We start from the raw sequence: 9,943 nt of genomic DNA on the forward strand, positions 1-9,943 counted from the left end.
TGGAAGTTCTTCTAATACTATGCAGATGTAATACCTTTTACCAATATAAAAGTAGGAAACAGCAATGCATCCACTGTAAAATGCCTTCATAAAAATAACTATTATGGTAAAGTCTCTAGTATTTGTTACATCCTACTTCAAGGAGCCCTTTACAGTGTGCAGAGTACTTTAGTAGAATAAGCTAAAGTCCAAAAACATACCTCAAAAGAAGTAATAAAACACCAGTGTGTGTCTAAAAATAAGAGTTTTAAAGACAGATTGTCTTGAAGGACAGCCCACAGAAATGATGCTCAAATCTTTTTTTTAAACACCTTTATTAAATTATCACTTAAAACCTAAGCACACATACAATAACAGAAAATAAAACCATTTTAACATGTTTCCATTTGAGTGCGACTTCAAGCCAGCAGAATGTGTACTTTAACTTTGCATCTATTAGGTCAATCAACAAAGGTTTAATTGCACTAATTAGGTTACTGGCAAGGTTATATAAGGGTAGTAGTGAACATTTAGAGTTATCTGATGTTTTTTTGATGAGAATGAATTGGTTGTATGTCAGCGTTAAATCTTATATTCTGTTTGCTGGTGCTGTGTCTATGTGAACAAACATTGTGGTTTGCGGTGGAAATGGCTATCCGAGTGCTTTTTGGTATTTATTGGTTACCGTTTGAGCACTTTTCATCCTTTGCACTGGTTTTGGTCATTTTTGGAGGATGGAAGGGCTTATTGCTTCCACCGAGGCTGTTTCAGTTGGGAACATCAGTGAAAAGGCTATCATGAGTCTGATTGCCCAGTTGACACAGCTTGTGGAATTGCTGACAACAGTTTGCCATTCCCTACCTAAACCTGCCTCCAAACCTTTACTGCCTGGTAATCATAAGGCATGGCAGCATGAAGAAGGAGGAAATGGAGTGTGTACTTGTCATTGTTCAAATGGAGAGAATGGCTTAGTTAAGTCCCCTGTGTTTGATGGAAGAAGGACTCCAGAGGTCTTATGCTCCAGTGTGATGTCTTCTAATAGTAATGGGCACAAGAATTTGAATTTAAGGACTGAAAAACGGACACAAGGTGACTGCTCTAGCATAAACAGTAATGCTGTGGTTAATGAATGTAATTTGAATACATGGCTTAATAAGCATGTACTTTTGATAAATATGAACAAAGTAAAATGTAAAATAGTAAAAATAATGACGATGACACTTGTGCTAACAATTTAAATAAGTTACAGGAACGGCTTTTTAAATTTAAGACTTTAAATGCTGACAATGCTTACTTAAAATAATGCATTAAATTAAATATTGTACTGAAGGGACCGAGGGTATTTAGGTAGCCTAACAATATAGAAAAGGGTTCAGAATTCCATCTGGAAGTTTTAAATATTTTTGACAGTTGTGGTTTTGGTATTCTATGTGCCATTATTAAGCAGAATGAGAGGGTTATGGAGGTACTGAATGATAGAATAAATAATGTAAATTCCTGCTTGATTAATGACCTCACGTTTTCTGTGGATCAAGAAAAGAAAAAATACTTTGATCTGAGAATGCAGATTGATGAAAAATTAAATGGGATTTTAAACAGAAAGAAAAGGAAATTATAAAGGGATATGTATGTATGCACAGAAAATTCAGTATCCAAAACCAAAAGGTTATATGAATTTTGATAAAGGGGAGGGGGGAATTTTTAGACATAATAAAGATAGACATTTTATTAATAGAATGAATAATGGTTATGGATATCATGGTAGTGATGAAAATTGTGAAGTTAGTGATGAGGGACTGCGAGGACCAGGTGATATGAATGACCCTTTAGAGTACCCCCCCCCCCTGCGGAGGTCGGAGAGGCTGAAAAACAAGGCACCAACCGACTACTATCAGGGCAACTGGAGGGGGTGGAACAACAAGGGAATGAGACAGGGGTATTAAATGCATTTAACTTTAAATCATATGGATAGTGAAGTGATTCCCCCAATGAACAGGATTCTATTGAAGGTGAAGGTCCCAAGTTTAGACGACATGGACATACTATCTTTAATTACAGTAGTTTAACTATTACAAAAGTATTTCTTGATTTATTTTCCAAAGGTTTCAAGTTTGTACCAAAGAAAAAAATGCGAGATAAGTAAATTATTAATAGACTTAAAATGTTTGTCCGTAAGAAAAATCTGGAACTCTTAATGAATGTTCATGTAGATATAGGTGGGAATTTAAGAAGGAAGAGTACATGGAATCCCCCACTACATCCACAATTAAAACATTTCAAAAATGCTGTGGAAACAGAATTAAGGGAAAAAATTCTAAAAACAAAGTATGGTCTAACCTGACAGTAGAGGAAAGGTCACTATTTGAGTCTATTAGATCTAATAATTTTGTTAGGGTTATGAAACCAGATAAGGGTGGGGGAACTGTACTTATGGACTCTATTATATATGAAAGTAAAATGATAGATTTATTACTTGATGAGAGTAAACATACTAAGGTATTGATTAATGAGATACATATCGCGTATAAGAAAAATATATTTAGCCCTTAATGACTTGGTGATTGAAGAGTTTATTGATACAGAAACCTTCAGATTTTTACATAACAAAGAACCTAGGGTCCCATCTATATTTGGGATCCCAAAGGTCCATAAGGACATAGATAGCACACCACTTAGGCCAGTAGTGGCTGACCACTTAGGCCAGTAGTGGCTGCTAGTCAATCAGTTTACGGCCCCTATAGCCAAATACATAGATTTTAAAATAAAGAATATGTCCATGGGGGCAATTAATGTTTTAAAGGACTCTTGGGACTTTTTAAGGAGTGTTAGGAATAACTTGAGCACAAATAACATTATTTTCATCACCATTGATGTGATTGATGTCTTTACCTTGATTCCGCATAAGGAGGGTTTAGATTTTTTTGAAGAAATCCTAAGAACGGATAACAAATTTACTGAGAAAGTTTACGTGTTTTTGGCATTAGTGGAAATGGTTCTTAACAATAACTTTATATATTTCAAGAATGAGTTTTTCCACCAAACTAAGGGAGTTGCCACGGGAGCTTTGTGTGTCCCTACATATGCCAACTTGGTAATCTCATGGTGGGAGGAGACACTTGTGTTCAGTTCTGGACTTAAAGAATGTTGTGTGCTTTACAAACATTACTTTGGACAATATTTGTCTTTTTTGGGTAGAAAGTGAAGAAAGATTTACAGAATTTCTCGACTACATATCGAATAGTACTGACTTTCTGGAATTCACTTATAAAATTGGATATAAAAGTATTGATTACCTTGATGTTACCATTATGAAGGACGATAATAAGTTTGCATCTAAGGTCCACAGGAAGGACACATATTGTAACTCATTTTTACATTTTCAAAGCGCCCATCCATTTTCCCAAAAGAAAAGTATTGTAAAAGACCAATACGTTCGGGGAAGTAGGATGACAGCTGATAAGAATGATTTTATTAATGAGAGTGCTTTGTTAAAATCTATGCTTAGAAAGAGGGTACCTTGAGACACTTATAAAGGACATACAGGATGAAGTCTTTCAACACAGAAAGGGTAGATTTGCACCTATTTTAGGTATGGGTGACATGGTACCAGTGGTAAACGAGGTTAACAAGTTGGATGTTGGATATGAAAATGCTTTTATTTTGGACTATAATGGGGATTCTAACATTATTAGGGACTCAATATGAGGCTTTCTATGTAGGCAAGATGGAAAGATGTTTGAAGAAAAGAATACATGAACATGTCTATGACATTAGGAAATGTAATTTGAGAAATGCACTTTATAAGCACACACATTTTTATTTTTTGTTTTAGACGAGGTCCTGGTTGACTTTAGGGGTGGCCCTTGGGAGACCAAGTTAGAGTATAGAGAGGTATACTGGTAGCTGGTGTTGGAAGCAAATAGATGGCCAGGTCTGAATGACATGGTCTCCCTGGCCCCAATATTAAAGTTAAGATCAGCTAAATTATAAGGTAGTGGCATTTGAATAATTATTGTAATATGTTGTGTTATTTTAATTCTCTATTTTTTACCTCATTGTATGACAATTGTCTTATTTTAAGCATTTTAAACTACTTTTTTAAAATATGTTTATACTTATGAACCCTTCATACTATGAGTTAACTGTTTAGTTTTTACGGTGCAGTATTTCTTTGGAACACTAGAGAGAAGCATTCTTTATACACATTTTAATTTGCATCAATTTTTTAAACATTTTATATATATTTTAGTATAGAATATTTGTACTGAATATGTAGTATTGTGTTAATATTTGTTTTGATATGTGTTTTAACAAATTATGGTTACAATGTTTAGGAATTTTAAATAAGAAAGATTTTAGAACATGTTCAGTGCGAGTTCAAGCCAGCAGAATGTACACTTTAACTTTGCATCTATTAGGTCAATCAACAACGGCTTAATTGCACTAATTAGGTTATTGGCAAGGTACGGTAGTAGTGCAACATTTAGAGCTATCTGATGAAGTTTTTTGATGAAAACGACTGGTTGCATGTCAGTGTTAAATCTTATATTGTAGTTGTTGGTGCTGTGTCTATGTGAATAAACATTGCGGTGGAAACGGCTATCAGAGTGCTTTTTGGGATTTAATGTTTCCATTTAAATACAATATACATTGCATTGATTTGTTTTGCTACTATCATTAGCACATTATAAAAAATGCTGAATTTCTGCTTTCCCTTAAAACCTCACACCTCTTCCTGAACATTATATTAATCATTCCTAGTTTCCATTTACTTCTGTGTAATTTTCTCCTTTCCTTTTCTAAAGACTCCTCTTCCAGTTCTTTTCCCTCTTTTTATAGTATTCAATACCTCAGATACAGTTGGTGTAAACTCTGATTTCCATTTTCTAGTAATTGCTTTTTGGCAGCCAACAAGAATTAAACTTAATAAGGCTTTATTATGTCTATGCAGTTCGCATCCTGTACTCAAAATAATGTTCTTCTTTTCCAGCCATTTGCTCACTTGATATTTCTGATAGAGTACCCTTTAGGGAATTTATAAAGCCTGCCAGCTCATTATACTCCCATAACATTATGTTCCAGTTACCTCTTTCATCTCTATCACACCTCCAATATTTGCTATCTACCTGAGGAAAAATTCTTTAAAGATAAAAATATCTATCCAAACACTTCCAAGCAAAGATCCTAAACCTTTTGGACTTGGGTGCATACGTGGGAGGCATAGCTATGTCTTCCCATTGTTTTCCTGGAAATTGCTTTTCCAGTTTCTTTTACCAATCTTTTCCAAACTCCTCTGATTGATTCTTATAGTTACCATGCAATATTTTATATGCCCTATAAACATACCTCTCAACCATACAGAATTCCTCAGTAAATATCAATTTTGAGGGCAAAATATTGGGGTGCCACGAATTCCCGAGTGGACCCTTTAATTTCCAAATTCCCATTTTTTTTTTTGACAAATTTTTTCCCGACGTCATCAGATGCAGGGCATGCATGATGATGTCAGCTTCACGAGGCAGACAAATACTTAATTTAAATTTAACTTGCAGAGTCGGACTGGCATGTTTATTCAGGCAGTGGCTCCTCCAGGTAAAAAGATTATAACTGGGGCTTGACTTAATTCTGTTTACTAGTCTTTCCAATCAAATTAACCAGTCTGTGTATTGTTGTATTTTCTTTCTTTCTTTATGAGAAACGGCAGCCTGCTTTGGACTGTGTTTGCTTAATTTGGGACTGGTCATGTGCAGCACTAGCAGGGCGAGATGTTTGCGTCTATGTCACATTATTGAAATCTTACTACATCGAATCACTAAAGGTCGATCTCTACTGATTGATGTAGTAAAACATTGAATAACGCTTAAAAAACAAAAAGCAAACAAAAATAAAAACTAACAAGCGTAGGCAGAGGGCAAGCCCCCCTGCACCACCACCCCTACTTAAATATTCCAACTCCGAGACCACACTACATTATAGTAAATGTAAATCTCCCACTACGGATATTTCCATTTACCTGCACAATGTTCTGCGCTTTCGATGATGTGGTACTGACAATATACGCTTCGATATTGTTGGCTTTCGACATCGTGAAGTAGACCCAGATGTTTACGTGAGGTGCTGCAAGATGTTTACTTAAACTTCTTTGGGCTTGATTACGTTTACAGGCAAGCTATGTGTGTGTGTGCATCACGTTGTACTTAAGCTGTGTTATTCAGGCAGTGCACAGCCCGGCTCCTCCAGCAATTCTATTTACTGGTCTCTGGTCTTTTATGTACAGAAATTAACCTGTGTGCTTAAGTATACTGCTGCATTTTTTTCTTTCTTTATGCTCAACTCTCATCTGTGAGATGGACTGTGTTTACTTAATTTGGGACCATTGTGTGTTACTGTTAATTTACCAGGCATCAAGCGCTCGCGAGCGTGTGTGTGTGTCTGTGTGTAAAATGCCCCAGTTATGTCTAACTGGTGGTTAGGGTTACTCAGACTCAAACCCTGTACCTTAGGAGCAACAGCCTAAATTCTCTACCCATATCACCACTTGTGATTCAAGGAATTAAATCCATAGTTCTCAATTGTTTAAAGTTTTAAAGAATGTCTGGAATATTTGTCTCATACTTTTGGTCTGTTCTTCTTAAAATTTGTGGTTTTCTGGCAAATCTCCGAGAACTGAATTCACTAAGTGTAAATATGGATCAAACTATCAACCGCCCAGTCTTCTTTCCAGATTTTTCAAACAAACTGGAGTAAATGTTACACCTGTTAGATGTCCACAGACAGTTATGTTTTTAACGAAACAGGACAAAACGTTTCAGAAAATCTTATCAATTATTTTTTTATTCCTTTTGGACATAAAATTGGGCAAACCAATTACTAAAGTGACCTTACCCAAATGGTTGATTGCATTTCCTTTGTTTACAGCAAATTGGATTTGTCTTTACCAAAACCTCTAAGAGCTCATTTCAAAATGTATATGGCAACTTCTTCAGCATTTCCATCCAGATCTTCCTTGGACGATATGTGTGCAGTTGCAACTTGGGGTGAACCTCATAACTTTGTTGCTCTCATTACAGATTAGATCTGGTCTCTAGGGGAAGAGCAGCCTTCAGCTTAGTAGTGCTCAGGAACATCCCTTCCTTAGAGTCCTCCCAGGATTGAGGTATTGGGGGACTCTGTCCCATTCGTTAAGGAATGAATGAAAATGACATCAGATAAAGAAGTTATGTACTCACCACAACATTCCATCTGTGTTGTCCCTTTACATTCTTTCTTAACTTCCCTCCCACCAACTCCCCCCACCAATTTAACTTCTGGAAGGATCAGAAGATGCTAAAGAAACCAGTGTTCCTTTGTTTAAGCCTCCAGGTACTGGTTATAGATAAACTTCCTTTACTCAAGATAAATTTTCTTTATTCACTAAAGTCAATAAACAAGATCTGAGGTATGGCACGGGACTAATGCATTATGGGCTGCAGAGCAGCTTGAGAGCTTTCAGTGTTCCACAAGCTGTAAAAAGTGTCAGAGTCAGATCCAAAGGTCAGACATGAACCAACTGTTGAGGAAGAATGAAAATGAACACAGATGGAATGTTATGTTAAGTACATAACTTTTTTTCCAGTGGAATGTGAATACATGCCATTGTAATCCTTCTTCCTTGCCAATAGTCCATTACTACCAATAATCTACCATTTTTGCCTTTTTCCCCTCATCTATCACTTTTGGAACCCCTCCAGCAATTAGTATAATTACTCCTCTTTTCCTCTATCCATAACATTCTGCTGAATATCCATAATATTGTACAGAATACCCATTCTGAAATCCTCTGTCAAATTCACTTGCTCATTTCTTTCCAAATGTCTCTCTTGCAACACTTTTATTTGCACTCTGCATTTCTTAATACAATTCAATACTCTTTCCTTTTTATCTATACCTGTTAAAGCCATTCATGTTCGAAGATCATATGGACAACATAGCCATCATGATAAAAAGCTATTTTTCCCACGTTATTCAGGACAGTTTTTTGAATGTGTATTTCCAGTTTTTGTGTTACATGCATATACTAATGTGTGGCAGTCTGATCTTTTATGTATTTTTTTCATCCCCATTTGAACATATGTCACATTTTCAAGATGTTTTGTTTTAATGAAAACAGTCAAAAAAAAAAAAAACTTGAAAAAATGCACAAAACTATGTACATCTTCAAAACATGAAGTTTAACCTTCCAGAAGGGAAAAACTGCCCCAAATTGATGGCTAAACCTGCAGGCATTATCTAAACTAAAATTACGGTTACCCATGCTAAACAGTAAACTACAGTCTGTGGTCCTACTTACACTGATTACTATCTGTTCTTTTCTTACCCCGATGTAAAAACAGCTTGTCTGTCCAAAAACATTAACCTATAGGCATAAAAACGTGCAATGGCTATCTTTAAAGAAAAATAAATTGCACCATGTTCTATTAAACTATTAATGCTGCTAGGGAGGTTCATAACTCTTATTCACTTCTCATAATTTTAAACTTTTTTTCACTGAACTGCTTCCCATTGTACCTTTAAATTTTGCATTTACATCAGCAAAGAATACTCAGAATTCTCAAGATTAACTGCTTGCACCAGCAGACAGCTGGTCCCCATGGAAATGTACTCTGCAATGTGTCCTTCTAAATTTGACTTCGAAAAGAATGCACAGCTGTCATCTGCTGCAGGGATCTGGACTCCACTAAACATTTTGCCAATAGAAAAAGTACAGTTGTGTACCTACCATAAATGTAGATGTTCGAGTGTATTCACTGTTGCAGTGATTACACTTGGGTTATCCTGCTGGCAAGCTACCCGCAGTCGGCCTGAATTCCAAAGTCCTGGTCTGGCATCGGTTGCTGTCGCCTCTTCCCTGACGTCAGTGCGCCAGGGGTATATAAGATGCAGCCGACGCCATTTTCTTCAGTTTTTCTTGCCCCAAATGTCAGGTGCCCACAAATGGATAGGCTAAAAACATTGCTTATAAAAAGCATGCACTAAAATAAACAATACCTTCATCTACAAGCAAATATACCACATAGGTTGTATAGAATAGAGAAGTACAGAAAAGTTCCAGCATAGAAAGGGGGATGGTGGGTGGGTAACCTGGACTGCAACAGTGAATACACTCGAACATCTACATTTATGGTAGGTACACAACTGTACTATGTTCATCGTGTTTCACTGTTGCAGTCATTACACTTGGGTTGAATCCCAAAGCTGAGGTTGGGCGGCTGGGTCTAAATAGAATTAGGAGTGGCTATGAGGCCCTGCAGAACTGCAGTGGCAAAGCCTGCTCTAGATTTAGAGTAAAGAGGTAAGTGGTAGTGCTTGGAAAAGTGTGCACTGAAATCCAAGTTGCAGCCTCCAAAATGTCCTTGGTTGGTACTCCTCTGAGTAAGGCTGCCGATGTGGCTGCTGCCCTGGTCAAACGTAGCCTAATGCCCTTAGGCACTGATTTGCCATGCTGTGCATAGCAGAAATGAATGCAGTGTCCTATCCATTTTGAAATAGTCTGCTTTGAGATGGCCTTTCCTTGTGATCCTGCAGCATATGCCACTAAAAGTTGCTCAGTCTTTCTGAAAGCTTTAGTTTTGTCCAAGTAGAAGCGTAGCTGTCTGTGTATGTCCAAAGAATGCAGAAGTCTCTCCCCTTTATTCTGGGGATTTGGATAAAAAGTAGGCAAATGAATGGTTTGATTAAGAGCCACACTGGATACTACCTTTGGCATAAATGTTGGGTTTGTCCTTAGAGAAACCCTGTCCAGATGGAAAATGATAAAATGTTCCACTGCCATTAATGCCTGTAACTCTGAGACTCTTCTTGCTGAAGTTATTGCTAGGAGCAGAGCTGCTTTCCACGATAAGAATTTTATCTCAGCTGTATTGGCTGGCTCAAAAGGAGGCAGTGTGAGCTTTTCCAAGACAAAATTGAGGTCCCATGTAGGTAT

Source organism: Protopterus annectens, chromosome 15.part0, assembly GCF_019279795.1.
Source record: "Protopterus annectens isolate FY-2018-M chromosome 15.part0, PAN1.0, whole genome shotgun sequence".
In the NCBI taxonomy this organism is placed as follows: domain Eukaryota; kingdom Metazoa; phylum Chordata; order Ceratodontiformes; family Protopteridae; genus Protopterus; species Protopterus annectens.